Here is a 12,514-nt window from a genome sequence, read left to right on the forward strand (position 1 = left end):
GGACCTTGCCCTTGCAAGGAGTGCTTGTCCCACTGAGCTATCTTCCCAGACCTATATAACTTCTTGTGGAAACCAAAGTCGAGAAACTGCAAAAACAAGTACAGTTGGTCTGTCCTGTTGGAACTAACAATACCTAAAACTTCCTCGAATCCCTCTAGCATGCCTACTGGGGGGCTTTTGTTGCTCTCCTGAATAGAAATGGAGAGAAAGAATAACCAATCACAGAAGAATTAAAGGCTTTGAGAAAATCTTCAACACATTACTCCTCTTCAAAACAAAAAGTTCTAGAAAAGTGGGCTCTGGAGAACTGAAGGCCAGGCATGTGGCCACACACTTCTTGTCATTTGAGTGAGGAGAGCTCTGTGCTGAGGAACAGCCCTCCTCCTCTTGTGCCCTGTGACGCACTTGACTGATGCCACAACAGCACTGTGCAAACCCCGCTCCAAGCCTCCCAGACACGCTCTCCTACCTCTTGCCTGAAATAGCCGCCTCTGTTACTGCTTTGGAAAAGTTCCCTCATCCCTTAACACCCCATTCCCATTTATCTTTCTCTGATGCTCCCTGACATCTGGACACAATTAGTTGCTTCCACTCTTGAGTTCCCTTCCACAGTCATTTCTAAGCTTCAGATTGTGCCTGTTAGTAAACAGGTGACAGAGTCGATTGTGTGGGTCAGTGTAGGACGACTGAAGAGTCCATAAGGCCTCAACACATTTTGTGAAAATGTTATCTCGGTACATGCATGTATACGTGTGTGTGACACTAACTTAGGTTGTTACCCGGAAGAGGAGATCACAGCAGGATTCTGTCCCCTGTGTTTTATTGAAAGACTTGTCATCGGGGCGGGGAGATGACTCAGTAAAATAAGTGCTTCCCTGGCAAGCACAAGGGTCTGAGTTCAATCCCTGGTTCCGCCAAAAAAAAAGACTTGCTATCAAAAATCTCCTAAGGAAGTAGGCTGGGAAGGGGAAAAGCAAGGCAGAGGTGGGGTCTGAGTAGAACCTGGTGTTGGCCTGATGTCCCAGGGAAGCACACACCACACTGCAGTCAGCATCTACTGAGGCTCTGGGCCACCACCCTATCCCCAGTCAGCCAGGCCTGGCTACCCAGGGAACTTCGCAGGGGAGGCACTATTCACCCACCAAGGATGAGGCCCACGAGAAGGTGGCAGCTGTGACCCACACAGGGCCACAAAAGCTTTGACCAGCCCGGGAACAGGACCTGACAACACATCAGCAGCAGCCACCAAAGGCCACTCCCTGGCTGCTCCGACCATGCGCAGGGCCTCTTGCTCAATAGTCAGAGAGGAGGCCACTGAAAGTCCTGAGATATGGAGCTCGTGGTCTGTCTCTCAGCTTGTGATGGTGTTCTTCTGTGCCAATTAATGTCATTCTAAGACATATTAGAAATTTAAATTATTGGTGTGAATTACACCACTCACCTTGTATCATGCAGAGCAATATTAACTGAAATTACAGAACATGAAATTACAAATGTGCCCATTTTTATGTATTTCATTCTGCCCAGAACAGTGGGGGGGAAATGAATGCAACTGCCAGTGTTCTCGTCCTGGTGTGCACTCCACAGCTCTGCACCTTCAGGCTGCAGGAGCGTAAGGAAGGGCTGGAAAGAAGGGAAACATGGGTTGCCCTGCTTTTCTTTCCCTCTGGGCATCACTTTCAGTGGAAGTAACTGGCTAATCCCAGGGAATAGTAAGAAGGGGTATGATGGGGTACCTTGATTGCGTAGTTCAGGATGCCTTCTTTCTTCACTCAAAGGAAGCTCTGGCCTGGACAGAAATCTTGGCCTCCGGAGCTGATGGCAGCCTTGCTGAGTCGTAGACATAGCCTGCTTACCTTCTACCTAATTTGAGTCTCATGTAAGTCTGGTGCCAGAGTCACGTGGCCATCAAGGTGCTTCTCTTGCTGCAAGTGAGCCCCTAGGGCTGAGGAGATGTTCTGTTTTTCTGTCTTAGTTAACCAGACATTCTGAGGCCTGGAGGAGCAAGGCTGACCAAAGCCTCGGAGTGGCTGACTCCCACTGTAGGAGACCACATAACAGCACCTGGGCCAAGGGACTTACTTCACTGTCCCTCAGGACAGGGAATCAGAGTGACATTCTATAGCCTGTCTGGATGGTGCAGACCCTTTTGGGCTATTGTGTGACAGAAAAACAGAGGCTGAGAATGAACATAGCCCTGGAGCAAGAGTGAACGCACACCATTCCCACCCTAAGTAATTATAGGCTGCTACTGTTCCCACTTTCTTGTGCAACTGGAGCACATGTTGCCTATCAGTAGCTACACAGTCTGTGTCAGAGGGTGTCTCAGCTGCTCCATAAAGGTGCTCTACCCAGCACAATGGCTGCAAAGGGGGCTACAGCTTGGAAGGCTCTGTAGTCATTCACTTGTCAACAACCCATTCACTTCTTATAGAAACCATATTAGCTAACTAAATGGGAGTATGATAGAAACCAACACACCTTTATCTGTAAGTCTTCCAGAGTAGCACTTTGAGGGACACCCCTGACTTGCAATACTGTGTTGCTTTTTATTTGCCATCTTATCCTGCAGTTGGTGGGAGAAGGGTCATCTCAAAAGCTTTCACTTAGCTTTGGCTTCCACAAGAGCTCTTACACTGCAGGTTGAAGGACCAATGCCAACTGCAAATCAGGCCTATCCCAGTTATATATTCAGGAGTTGGATCAATAGGTGACTCATATGTATTCAGGGTTGATGCTTCATTCTATAAGACCAGTAAGCTCAATATGAAAGGGGCTTTAGCTAGCACCCTATTTATTTCCTGACCCACATCTTCCCCTACTCTAACTAGGGGACTATGATGGTATTATTATGCTGTCTGGTTATCAGCATCAGCTCAGATCCTCTGTCTACTAGCACTGAGAGGTATAGGCATGTTTCCCTCCCCAGTAGTCAGTTACTCCAGTAAGTAATGGTAGGTCTCTTTGAGGGATAAGTAACAGAGTCACTCTTGCCATGGTGTTGATGAATTCTTCCTCATGGTGACCCGGCTCCTCATTTAGTCAGTGGCGTCTGGGACTAAGAAGTGGATCAGATCCAGAACCTTGGCAGACAATCATGTCTTTCCACTGGCACAGCTGACTTCAGACTTCTGTTGATTGAGACTTGCTCGCTTTCAGTTAGACATCTTAAATACTTGTTGACTGTTTATCTTCCTTGCTCCTAGGAACACCATGTTCTGTTATTTCATCTCCACAGAAGATTGCTGTGACTCAGGCTCCCTTATCTTCCCCTGCAGCCTTGTCACCCATTCTGATTATACCATCTTCCTGTTTTGGGGTAAGTGCTACCCTGCAGCCTCCAGCAGGCTAGCATCCTGTCAGACACATGGTTAGTAAAGAACTCAGTGCCTCTTGTGAGTTTACAAGAAAAGTTCGTTTACAACTCAAAGACACCGATGTGCCCCTGGCAGGTCCATGCCTACTATTTTGATAAGTGGAGAATCTTCAGTTGCCCACCAGGGATATTGTTAGCTGCCAGGATCTCCAGCCCTGTATCTTAGATCCATTGTAGCATGCTTGCTTCTGTGAGTTCTCTGTCATTTCTCCATCATCTGCTACAGCAGTTCTGGCATCTCTACTTCATTTGTTCTGATCCATAATTTTTGCTAAGCTCTCAGTAGCTACTGCATATCCATCTCCCAGAGACCTTGCCAGGCTGTTAAGTCCTAGATCCCAGGAGGCTTCAGTCAGCAAAGTCTTCCCTCATCCAGCTTCATACTCCACTTCTGATCCATGTTCTGGTCCACACTCAGCCAATGTCTCTAGCTTTTCATGGTCCACATCAGCCAGGTCCTAACAGATGGGGTTGAAATAGTGGGCTGTCTATCTCCATAAAGGTTGGGGAGTGGATTCTGGGTGGTCTAAGATCTCTGGACAGGCTGAGCATTTGAGATCCTCATGTGTGTCATCCCATGACCCTAGGACCTGCTTCTTTCCTGGGAGGCCTTGACTTCAGCATAGGGAATTTGACCAGCCTAAGAAGTCAGCCTTCTCTGTGTTCAGTGATTGTCTTTAAAAAGTCACTAGTTCTTCGTGCCCTCCAACTTAAAATGACTCTCTTTAAACATTCCCAGCAAGAAGACAATCGAATCCTCACCAGTATGTTGCCTTACAGTGGTGACTAATTGTTCTGGGCTTGTCATTTCTCCCCATCACAAGCATTCAGCAGCAGCCCCCCTTTCTACAGCCCTTACAATTACTATGTCTCCCATGTCTCTTAATCCCACAAATTGTGCTGAGATCAGGGCTTTCTCCTGTCCCAGATCTCTAGAGATGATCCCTACAGTCTTTAGCATCTGTACCCTACTTCTTTCAAGGGACCTTCAGCAGAGTTACACATGCGGGTCCTCATTATGACCCTCAACAGTAAGGTCAACTGTGAACTATGAGTAGTGGCTGGGCAGTGGGTGCACCAGCCACAACCTGGATGGTCTTAACCAATGGGGGTGAAATGGTGGGCTCTTTATCTCCTTAAAGGTCAGTGGGTAGATTCCAGGTGCATGGGTTCCCTCTGAGAGGGCACCCTCAGTGTCCACTGACATTGCTAGGGTATTTTTAAATGTTTGCAAGCGTTACATGGGGCCTGTCTATATACACCTGTGTCTCTTAGAACCTAGTCTAGCAGCACAGTGTCTTACTTCCCCAGTGCACGTCTCTAGTCTCCTGGGTGGCAGGAGCTTATCCCGTTCACCTTTGCTTTACTCATTCAGAGGCCAGCAGTAAATTGTTACTATACAAATATTTGTCAAATGAAGGGTGTTTGAGGGTAGATCACAGAGCAGCTTGAACTCTGGGCTAAATACTTGGAGCATTATTCTACTGGCAGTTAGGAAGTTTGAAACACTTTCTTGGCAGGAGTACATAATGTGTATTGGACCAGTGAGAGAGAAGAGAGCAGAGCCAGGAGTTGTTGCAGCACACACGCAAAAAGCAACAAGAGGCAGAGCGTGAGCGGAGCCTGTAAAAGCGCAGAGGCAGATGCAAAAGTATTTTTAAAATATGATCCCCAGGGCCCAGATGGTCTCAGGCTGCCGCCCACTGCAGGGACCCTCAGGGATTCTAATCAATAAGTGCGTGGGGAGTTTTGTACTCACACGCCCTCAGGAAGATAGAGGAAAGAGCATGTCTCATGTTTGTGATGAAGAAATATCTAGAAAATAAATTCTTATGGGTTTTTTCATTGCTGTGTACAATTAGACAAAATCTCTAACGTGGATAAGAGGATATTCTTCTTCCTCCATATTTTCTCCTTACCCCCTTTTTCCCCCTCCATATTTTTGCCAGAACTCCACAACTATGTCTGTGAAAATCCAAAGTTATCAATACAGAACTTGCTCAGGTCATTGGCGCACAGGCTGCTTAGAGTGGCTTCCAAGGACCCTGCTTTTAAGCAAGCCGCGCTGTAGGGTCGCATGTGCTTCAGACATGCAGCTTCAGCACGGTGTTCTCGGCTGCACTCTGGATCGCATCCCAGTTGGAATAATTTACCCATGACGTAGATGGATCATACACACACCAGAAAATATTGTTTTTCCTCTGAACTTTCCAGGCCTTGAGTGGGGAAAGGTATTTACATTCTGTGCAATTGTTTTTCAAGACCCTGGTCCTGGGAACCCAGTTACACAGACCAGACCTGCATTTGCCAAGGTTCTCTCTGGGGCCAACTTGGGATTTATTGTTCACTTCATTGGACTTCACTGTGGCAGGTTGCGGGGATACCCAGGTACTCTTTAACTCCGACTTTAGGACAGCGGCAAAGCTGAGAGAAACACATTCACATCTGTCTCCAGGGCAGATGGGGTCTTCACTAAATGATATCCAAGAAGTAGGATATTAGGAAAGCATTCTAAGGAAAAGGGTTTTCCAAAGATACCTAACCAATGCAATAACCCGTAGCTCACATGCTTTGTCTGCACAGTGAACCTAAGGGGGTCCCATGTTTGAAGGATCAGGTTTAAGTAGGGGTACCCAAATGTTTATAGAAGAACAAATAAAATAACACAAATCCTGCCCTCCTTAGACCTTTTTCTAAAACTAATAAACCAACCCATCTGTAGGCATTCAGACTCAGAGGGGACGCAGCAGAGGCGTTGATTTGCATTTAGACCTTACCTTGCAACCAGAGACGAAAAGCGTGGCCCCTTCTGCCCCTTTCTACAACACTACCCCCGACCCTTGAGAAATAATAGAGCAGATTGGTAATTAGGACGCAAAGTTAGAAAAATACTTGATCAGGAACAGTAGTTTCTAAGCTTTTCTCCAGTATTGGAAGCCCACCAAACATTTCCCTTAACACTGAATTATGTGGATGGAAGGAGAAGTGGTCAGAGAGATCCCCAGCCTCTGTGGGGACCCCATTCTGGGGGAACTCACTGTGTGTCACATGAACACAGCTGCTGCCCTCTTTTGAAACTCTTGATAAGACAAAATTCCCCCTTTCTCACTTATGAAGGAAAGCCAAGACTCCAGTGATGTTTGACCTGGTGAGGATGCAGACCATTACAAAAGAAGAAATATTTTTATTTATTCACAGAACATTTGTCTGACCACTTTAAAAAAGCTCTCCTAAATTGTAAGCCTTCTACAGTATAGCTAGTTATCATATTACTTTTACTTATGTTCTTTTGAGAAGGTTTCCAAATTGTTCTTTGTTCTGTGATCCAGGGCCATGATGAACTAAATCACTTGAAGACAAGGCTTAAAAAACAGACCTGTCAAAAAGGTTAGGGTTTCTCCATGAGCTATAGCTGAGCCAGGGCCAGTGCTCTTCCTGCTCAGCTCACGTGATCAACTCCAGAGAGCTGGACCTGGAACTGAACCACTGTGACTTTTTTAAAACTTTATTTGGTACAGGTTCTCTCTACACAGCTTAGACTTGTAGTGATCCTCCCTCCTGCCTCAGCCTCCCCAGTGCTGGGATTATAAGCATACGCCACCACACCTGGTTTCAGGGGCCAGCACAGCATGCAGTACTGGTGATCAAACTCAATTGCGCTTGCCAGGCAGGCACTTAGACCACTGAGCTATCTCCCCAGCCCCACTCTGAATTCTTGCAACTCCAAGATTCAGTTTTCCAAGTGAACTGTGGGTTGCAAATTCAGTTCAGTATACTTTTCCAGGTCCTTCTATCATTGTCTCTGCCTTGGAGCAAGCTGACCAAGGACCAAAACTGTGAACCAAAATAAACTTATCCTGCTTTAAAGTGTGAGAATTGGGCATTTTGTCCCAGCAACAGTAAAGTGACTAAGGCACTCTAATCAGAATAGTGTAAATGACTTCTATGTTTAATACATTTTTTAAATTTTTAAACATTTATTTATTTATTTGGTAGAGGGTCTCACTACACAGCTCAGACTTGGACTCCTAGTGATCCTCCTGTCTCAGTCTCCCCAGCACTGAGATTATAGGTGTGTGCCACCATGCCCAGTTTCAGGGGTCGGCTTGGTGCTGGGCCCACACAACATGCAGTACTAGAGATTGATCCTGGGTCCTTGAGCTTGCCAGACAGGCAGTTAGACTACTGAGCTATCTCCCCAGCCTTTAGTATATATTTTACATGTATTAAAATATATTCATTGGCCAGGGAGATAACTTAGAAGCCTAAGCATCTGTCTGGCAAGTGCAAGGTCCTAAGTTCAATCCTGATACCAGAAATAAAATAAAATATATTTCTATTTTACTCATGGTTTTTGAAGTAACTTTTCAAATTCTCTTCTGGAAAGTAGTCTTTAATTAATTTTCAGGATTGTCAGTAAAAATTATTTATTTATTTAGTACCAATTTCATTCCCATTCATCGGAATTCTATAGAATTAATTACATGGGTTTTTTGAAGCGATTTTATGGATAAAAAGTCAAATTGCTTTGTTAAAATTGCATTTATGAATATTTGTGAAGTGGGAGGGAGGTAAGCACAGGGAAAGAAATGAAGGGAAATTGGAATTTCACAAAAACAACAAATAAGTTTGAATGAGAATGTCCCAAACATTTCCTTCCAATATTGCATGAGAAATACTTGGATGAAAAAAAATTTTTTTCCCTGAAATCCGGTTTTAACTTGGTGATGTGCAGAGCAAGGTGGTCTAAACCTGCACCTGGAGGCTGTGTAGCAGTGACACAGAGCCCCTGTCCTCTGATGGGACAAGAAAGTAGAGATAGTTAGGGCCTGGGGAGATGGCTCAGTGGAATAAGTGCTTCCCTGGCAAGTGCAACGGCCTGAATTCAATCCCCGGTTCCTAAAAAAAAAAAGAAAGAAAGAAAGAAAGAAAGAAAGAAAGAAAGAAAGTAGAGATAATTCTGAAGTGGAAGGGTCAAACTACCATGCTTTTCCTACCCTTAAAATTCATCTTTGCTGAGAAGCTGAAAATAGAACTGTGCTTATGAATCAACCTATGAGCAAAAAAAAGGAAGAAAATCAGACCAATGGTTTAATTCAGGAATAAAATGCTTAAAGTTAGGGATCCAGAGAGTGGAAATAAAGAAGGAAAAATCTAATCAAACATTAGATCATCAAGGGATGCTATTAGTAGCAGGATACTCATGAGGCTTGATAAAAGTCAGATACTCCATCTCATTTTAAGCCTATGACTTAAATATTTTTAAATTTTGAAAGTTCCAAAGGTTGTCACTTGTTGTGGATTAGGGTTTTGAAAGGAGAATAATACAATACAGGACACACTTTATTTTATTTTTTTGCAGAACTGGGGATTGAACTCAGGCCCTTGCACTTCCCAGGGAAGTACTTACTCTACTGAGCCACATCCCCTGTCCCACAGGACACACTTTATAAGATTATTTTATAAAGAATCATACGAAGAGTACAGGAAATCTATCCACATGCTAAAGACCAAAGAATCCAACTTAGGGCTAGATCCTAATATCCTGCATGAGTCCAGCTAAAGATGTAGAGCTCATAATAGTGGCCCCGCAAGTCCCACGGGAGGCCTAGAGCCCATGACAGTGTCTCATGCTTCATGGGCCCGTTTCACAGATCTGCCCTGGGAAGGCCCACGGGTCAGTGGTGGAGGTTAGGAAGTCTGTGCCAGCAGGATGAAGGATCCGTGCTAGCAGGCTCAGGGATCTGAACTGCAGCCAGGAACTGAAGTTCAGCTGTACCCTGAAACATGAATAAAAATTAAGAAAACACCCTCATCTGAGAAAGCCATCACACACTTCAGAAACCAGCCCTGCAGTCCTGTGCTTTAGGCCATATTCCCTAAGTTGACGAGGACATGGGCATCAGGTGCATGTGATTCCTGGAGAAAGGGGGAGTGGCGATGGAAGCAGGAGGACAGGGCAGGGAACCCAGCAAGGGTCAGCCCCTGGAGCGTGGTGTTGGTCCGTTCCCACAGGGAGCTCCAGAGCACGGATTGCATGCCAGAACTGAGTCCCGTGGAAGACAAAGAGGTGATTCTAAACTTGCTCAGATTGTGGGGGACTGTACAGCACCACCACCCCCAGCCCCCAGTAAGGCCATGCATCCCTGAACTTGGTGCTGAGTGCTGTATCTGGAGAAGACAGCTGTGAGCCTGCACGAGCCAGTGCCAGCGCAGCTGGGGGACAAGGACAGCAGCCTGCAGACAGGATCCAGGCTGAGTACCAACAGTATCCAGCGTAGCCCAGGGGAGAAATTACAGCGCGTTATTACAGATGAATACATCTAATGCCACACTTCCGATTCTGCTGCTCTGGAAAGATATTTAACTCTTGGACTTGGCCATTTCAAAATTTATTATTCTCCTCAGTCAAATGATTTTGCGCATCAAAATCCATCTGATACCTAAAAGACCAAACAAAACTCCTGTTCAGGCCGGGTGCTCCTTGGCACAAATGCCATTTGTTTAGCAAACACAGTGAACACTCAAGATTTGTTTTCAGATGTCCAAATTGCGTGATACTTGCCTCCATGAAACTGTGTTTAGATAGTCTAGCTACAAAGTACACTGGGCTTTCTAGACCATCAAACTGCCATTCTGTTCTCCAAACCCCCAAATGGACTACCATTGGGTAGCATAGTCTTTAGAAGTTTCTAGAACTAAGTCATGGTATTACAAAATCCTATAGCTAACTCAGACTCTTGCCAACTGGTCCACTCTTGTTTGCAAGAATGGTCAGCTCTAGCAGCTCTGACCCATAGCTGCCAATCCTCTCTGGTCAGCGGCCTTCCTCCCAGTCCTGTACTATCTAGCTGTCTTCTTGGTCTCTTTCCATCTGATTTGTGTTTGGAGAATGCTGGGACATTTTAGCATGAACTTAAAGATATAATATTAAAAATAGACTTTTATAAGGAAGAGTGTTTGTGAAGCAGTGACTACAAATTAGACTTGGTGGTAGGAAGAGACATAAATGAAATATCCACCTCCCTGGCACCCTGAGACTCACTGTCTCCAGGGGAAACGCAATCAGCAAGCAACAACAGTGCAGGGCAAGAGAGATTCGGAACTGTAGCTGAGACCTGCCCAGAAGAAAAATATGACACACAGTAGTTCTCAACCTCGTATGACCCAACCTGCCAGTGTTAGACAGCTTTACAGTACTATAACACAATGCCTGAGGTGATATTCTCATAAAGAAGAGAGACAGTTGTGCAGGTTTCACTCTATGGCCAGTTGGGCCCATTGCTTTTAAGTCTGTGGCAAGGTTTCACCTCATAGCAGGGAGCTGTGGTAGAACAAAGCTGCTCACTGGTGATCAGAACAAAAGAGGAGAGAAGGAAAGGTCTGGGGTCTTGTCATCCTCTTTGAAGACCCATCCCAAGGGACCAGAAGACTTCCCGCCAGGCCTTCCCTCTTCAAGTTTCTGCCACCCCTCAGTAGAGGAGTAAGTCTGGTCTGTCAGGAGACGCAAAGATGCACACTATAGCATTCTCCTTTTTATCACAGGAATTTCCTCACATTCTTAGCGTAGACTCACACACATGAGTCGCTATGGATGGGTGTGTTGGGGACACACTGCCATGTATGGAAACCATCGACTCGGCCTCTCAGTCCGGACACTTAGAGACAGGGTGTGCTCCCCTCCATGGATGCCATGGGACATCCAGGCTGTGGGAGGCATGAAATCATTTCCCCGTTTACGAGCACGTCTAGTGTTTCTGAGCCCTTCCCTCTCAAGGCCGGGAACACGCCACACCCGGTCACTGGGACTCCGAAAACTCCAGCGAGTTTCCAAGATATTCCTTAGGGGAGGAGCCTCCCATGTAGAGAATGAGAGGGCAGAGAAGGTGGGAGTGAGAGTAGCAGCAAATAGAGATCAAGTGTAGATTTTATCCAACAGGATGGTGGGGAGCTCCGAAAGGTTTAAAGGAAGGGATTCTCTAAGTCACATTTAAAAGGATCACTGTGAGGAAAAAGGCAGAAAATTGATCCCAGGGCACAAGAATGGAAGCTGGGGCAACTATGAGGAGGCCACTGTGGTTAGCTAGGGGAGCAGCAGGGCAATGAGGAACAATAAACTCATCCTAGACTATTTAAGAGGTGCAATCGAGACAGCTCAGGGTGACTTGATGGAGGGGTTACAGGAGGAGGACTGTGGGTGATGCAGAAGCACGTGTCAAAGACGATCTTGTTTACTTCCCTGAGCATGGCAGATGTGACGTTGTTTAGCAAGAGTAGTGCAGGAAGAAACACAGGTCTGATGCATGCTTGATTTGCAGTGCTTGTGGGCAAGCAGGAGGCAAGCGGTCCATACAGATCTGGAGCCCCCAAGGGGGCCAGATGCAGGGACAAAAATTCCAACGGGGGTAACCTGGTAGACAGCAAGCCCAAGTTCTCTCGCACCTAAAAAGGGGTGTGAAGGGGGAGGGGCTGCTGAGAGAGCTGCAAGGAGTGCCAGCCCTGCGGCACAGTCACCTGGAGTTGAGGTCCCACCAAGAGATGTCAACGAACAGCGAACAGCGGGGGAAAGCCCTGAGAGGGCTACCATTGAGGCCAGGATAGCTGCTTTCCGTATGAACAGAGCAAAGAGAAGGTCTGGAGCCTTCTGGGTGCTACGAGTCCAGTCTCCTTACCTGACCTGCAGAATTAAAACTCTTCTCAGTGCTGTTTTTTTAACACCAAAGGCTCAAAAGGACCAGCTGATGAGTCCATGTGCTTTACAGTCCACTGTCTACCACATTACCCAGCATCATTAATATGCATTTTAAGCAGTATTAGGTATAACAAACTCTTCTTTAAAATGTAATGGAACATCCTTTTACATGTAAAAGTGAAAGCAAGCTTCTAGAGGTAACTTTGTCCCCATACTAGCTATATGGCCCATGCCAGTGATTCCCAAAACACATGTTATATAGTATGTGAAACACTGGTTATATAGTATGAATAAGTATTGCTTACATATAGGACCAAGTAGTTAAATAACTGTGGAAATACTGAGATTAAAAAGTATCTTTCTTAGGGGCCAGGGAGATAGCTCAGTGGAATAAGTGCTTGCCTGGCAAGCGCAAGGTCCTGAGTTTGATGCCTGGTACCAGCAAA

At 45.8% G+C, this 12,514-nt stretch overlaps 1 pseudogene; it reads left to right on the forward strand.

Annotated features, from left to right (window-relative positions):
* The window catches only part of LOC105742716, a 94,857-nt pseudogene that overhangs the window by 35,149 nt on the left and 47,194 nt on the right, over positions 1 to 12,514 (forward strand).

Source organism: Octodon degus, unplaced genomic scaffold, assembly GCF_000260255.1.
Source record: "Octodon degus isolate 3935 unplaced genomic scaffold, OctDeg1.0 scaffold00068, whole genome shotgun sequence".
Classification (NCBI taxonomy): domain Eukaryota; kingdom Metazoa; phylum Chordata; class Mammalia; order Rodentia; family Octodontidae; genus Octodon; species Octodon degus.